General features: G+C 21.7%; 1 protein-coding gene across 2 annotated transcripts in view; it reads right to left on the bottom strand.

Annotated features, from left to right (window-relative positions):
- The window catches only part of LOC111629527, a 188,529-nt gene that overhangs the window by 182,431 nt on the left and 1,264 nt on the right, over positions 1 to 4,834 (bottom strand). Inside the window, exon 2 of one of the 2 annotated variants that reach the window (XM_023373448.1) lies at positions 3,204 to 3,336. The gene's annotated coding sequence lies outside the window, so the exon portion shown is untranslated. Of the gene's footprint in view, positions 1 to 3,196; positions 3,337 to 4,834 lie in introns of both variants that reach the window. The other variant, XM_023373447.1, reaches the window with a different exon arrangement.

The raw sequence follows: 4,834 nt of genomic DNA, 5'->3' as shown, positions 1-4,834 counted from the left end.
TTTTTATATTTAAGGAATTACATCCTACTTTAGTTAAATTGTAACATAAAATAAATGAATTAATGAGTGATAAATATATTATTCATTAATTCATTTATTTTATCTTTAGATAATTTATAAATAAGTTTAAAGTAGTTTAATGTATAGCGTTTTAGTTTATTATTGATAAATTTAGTTAAATGATAATAAAACTAATTTATTAGGAATAGAATTAAACAGTATAAATGGATTAACTGATAACATTGCACTATATACATTGAATGTATATTATTCATAAATTATGAAATAAATAAGCGAGTAATACAATTATATTAATGTTAATTTACTTTAAGCATTTTCAAATTAAGAATATTTAATTAACTATAAATAAAATGAATAAGTTTATATTAAAAAGTTTTTTCTGTTCTAATTTTTAAATATTTTTATTATGTTTCTGTATAATGGCCGAATTTATACATGTTGTAAGGCCCTAAGCTACAATTTATAAGAGGCCCTTGGCCCTCTATTAAGTAATAATGTTTAAAAGCAGGAGGGCCTAAGCTGTAGAGTGCTTAGTTATATGTAAATCCGGTCATGTCTGTATGAATTATAGTTTTGTTTTTAACTGTACTGTATTTTTATTCACTTATTTTCAATCTAATATGAAATTTCTAAATTAAGGATTTTATTAATATAAACTCCCTAAAGGTGGACATTATAAAGCTAAATACGAACTAAAAAAGTAGCTAAAATTAAAATAACAATGAAACATTAAAACACGTTGTTAATTTTATATAAAAGTATACATAAAAATCAATTAAATTATATATATTAAACTTAATATATTATTATATTGTAAATTAAATTATAATCTACAACACACAAAATAACAATATATAAGCATAACAATTTTGAAATCTTTATTAATCTAACATAAAATATTTTATAACAATTATTAATTTGAATTTATCTGAAAAACTATTTTAACTTTTACGTTATGACAAGTGAAACAATAATTATCAAGTCTATCTTCCATCGATTGTTAAATAAAATATTAGCAAATGAAACACTATTTTTTCACAGTTTATTTTCATAATTCCTAAACCTGTTGACATGTTATATAACTTCATAAAGTGAATCTGTGTTAAAAATTATATATATATAGGCTATATTTTTCTTACCTCTTACTCGTTAAACTTGATAAACATTCTAGAAAACAGTAACATATTTATATACGAATGTAAATGCAGTTAAGTAGTAATAATTTATGCATCAATACATCATTCCAATATGTACTGTGTATATATGCCAATATATCTGTAGATCTATGTACCAGTTAAATATATGGATAAAACGTTAATGTGTACTTGTAATAAGGCCAGACAGAACGAAACCAGCAGAACTATTTAGCGCTGATCCTGGAATACAGAGGGACTCCATTTTTTTTCTAATATATATATATGTGTGGGTTTGTGTGTACTTACCAGTGTAGTTGTGTCTCTATGTGNTAATGGCCGAATTTATACATGTTGTAAGGCCCTAAGCTACAATTTATAAGAGGCCCTTGGCCCTCTATTAAGTAATAATGTTTAAAAGCAGGAGGGCCTAAGCTGTAGAGTGCTTAGTTATATGTAAATCCGGTCATGTCTGTATGAATTATAGTTTTGTTTTTAACTGTACTGTATTTTTATTCACTTATTTTCAATCTAATATGAAATTTCTAAATTAAGGATTTTATTAATATAAACTCCCTAAAGGTGGACATTATAAAGCTAAATACGAACTAAAAAAGTAGCTAAAATTAAAATAACAATGAAACATTAAAACACGTTGTTAATTTTATATAAAAGTATACATAAAAATCAATTAAATTATATATATTAAACTTAATATATTATTATATTGTAAATTAAATTATAATCTACAACACACAAAATAACAATATATAAGCATAACAATTTTGAAATCTTTATTAATCTAACATAAAATATTTTATAACAATTATTAATTTGAATTTATCTGAAAAACTATTTTAACTTTTACGTTATGACAAGTGAAACAATAATTATCAAGTCTATCTTCCATCGATTGTTAAATAAAATATTAGCAAATGAAACACTATTTTTTCACAGTTTATTTTCATAATTCCTAAACCTGTTGACATGTTATATAACTTCATAAAGTGAATCTGTGTTAAAAATTATATATATATAGGCTATATTTTTCTTACCTCTTACTCGTTAAACTTGATAAACATTCTAGAAAACAGTAACATATTTATATACGAATGTAAATGCAGTTAAGTAGTAATAATTTATGCATCAATACATCATTCCAATATGTACTGTGTATATATGCCAATATATCTGTAGATCTATGTACCAGTTAAATATATGGATAAAACGTTAATGTGTACTTGTAATAAGGCCAGACAGAACGAAACCAGCAGAACTATTTAGCGCTGATCCTGGAATACAGAGGGACTCCATTTTTTTTCTAATATATATATATGTGTGGGTTTGTGTGTACTTACCAGTGTAGTTGTGTCTCTATGTGCTAGTAAAATAATAAATATATATAAAAAATTAATATATTTATTATAAGACCCATACAGAGGGAGGTCAGCACTACTTTGGATACAACTGGGCCCCAAAATTTTGTTAGTTTTATAAAAAAAAATTATACGAAACTGATATGAAGTTTCTTTTCATAAATGATGGAAATCTATTTTTTTTTTATTTTATTGATCTCGTTTGTATATTTTTGCGCAGGATTTTTTTGAAAAAAAAAGTAAAATTATAAGAAAACACATTATTTTTTATAATGAATTTTATTATTTTTTTACAACATAGGTATATAGAGTAACACAATATATAGACTAAGGATGAACTGAATATAAATATAGGTTATATAGCTACAATGCACTATTTAATTTTTATTTTATTGAATTTTTTAATTGTTTGCAAATACGACTTAGACCCCAAAAACCGGCATGGAGCACGACCTTGTTTTTATGGTCTATGGTGAGAGTAGGACTCCATACTTGTGACTGATTCGAGCTAAATCATTTCCTCCTTATAAACTGTTCATTAATTTAGGAATATTTAATAGAAACTTAAAATATATTCATTAACATAAGATCTATTGAACATATTTTATATTTAAATTGTATTAATATATAAATATAAAAAATAATTAAGATACATAAAATACTTAACAATTACAGGTTCAATAACTGTTTACGTCGAAAATATTCTTTGAAAGTATCAAGTAATTTGATCCTTTTAACTTCTACAACTCTTCAAGTTATTGATGCTTGAATACATAATTGATATAACGAAAATTCCAAATGACAAACTGAAATTAAAAAATTCTTATCGTTAAAAATAAATAAAAATAATGACATCTGTAAGGAAACATTTTTAAAAATGTGCAAGCTCATTTCTTATTGTAATAATAAGAAACTTACCAAGGTTGGGTATAAACTTATTACAGCCTTAAACTATAATATACAAGGCCCTTCCCTCCACCAAATAATAATGAAAATGAAAATGTGAAATCCTAACTACAGTATAGTTAATCGGACTTACAAGACCCCTAACTTTAGAGCTGTAACAAATCTCTATTACATATGAAAAGCCATTCCTCTACATAAAATAATAAATATAGAAATGTAAGACAATAAACTGTGTTTACTTTTTGTGTAAACCAGTCCGGAAATTAATAATAAATAAAACAAAGTAATAATGATCCATTTAAAGCCTGATACAATTGACATTGTGTAAATTACTTATCACAAAAATCAATTATCAAGAAACTAATTAATTAATTAATTAATTAAAGTAACCAATTATCATTGATTAAACTATTGGTTATTATAAGAAAGAAATTTATAATATTATTTAATCTCATAAATATTAATTAATATTGCGTATTTATAAAAAAATTGTAATAAATGTATTTTATTTTATAGTAATCTTAAAATTATTTTGAATATAATTAAATTATTTAATTAAAATTAAACTCTAACGTTACATGTTAAAATATAACCATAATTAAATACTATATTATAAACAATTATTTATTTAGCGCTATTAAACTATCAACTTTATAATGTAAAAATTTGATAAATTATAATTTATTACAAATAATAATTTGTAAGTAAATAAATTGTAATAAAACAGCAATTCTCATACTTCTATTTAATTTTATATTAATTTAAAATTTTTTTTTACATAATTATAATATTAATTGATTCCTTTAACTTAAAAATAAAACTAATTAGTTTATATTAAATAATAGTAAATCAAATTTAAAATATTAATCTAATTAAAATTAAAAGTACAAAAAAAGTTACACTTAAAACTTCATAATTAAGATTATAAATCTCTTCCCTTAATTTCAATTAAACAAATTAAATTTCTTTATTATAATGTTCAACATTTATTTAAAAACTGATAAATTTATAACAAAATTAACTGTAATTTTCGTATATCCGTTTAAATTTTTACTTTAAATACAATTAAAATCACAACTAATTAAAACTGAAAGTAAAAAGTCGTATTTAAATTATTAACTATAATTAAGATAATAAATTAATTTTAAATTAAGGTATGAAATTTCTTTAATATAACATTTAAAAATTTAATAAAACATAAAAGTAATGAAATATAAAACTAAAATTAAAAAAAAAAGTAAATATTTAGAATAAAGTTTCAATATAAAAAATAATGTAGGAGTTTATTTACTTTAATATTTTTTGTATACTTTCTAACTAGTATACAAAAAATACTAGTTAGAAAGTATTTTTTAGTAAAATAATAATACTTTATATTATTTTACTTTATATAAAATA

The sequence above is a fragment of the Centruroides sculpturatus genome, unplaced genomic scaffold (assembly GCF_000671375.1).
Source record: "Centruroides sculpturatus isolate CEXI.00-Female unplaced genomic scaffold, Cexi_2.0 scaffold583, whole genome shotgun sequence".
Lineage (NCBI taxonomy): Eukaryota > Metazoa > Arthropoda > Arachnida > Scorpiones > Buthidae > Centruroides > Centruroides sculpturatus.
The sequence above is the reverse complement of the archived record's forward strand: the minus strand, read 5'-3'. Positions and strand labels throughout refer to the sequence as shown.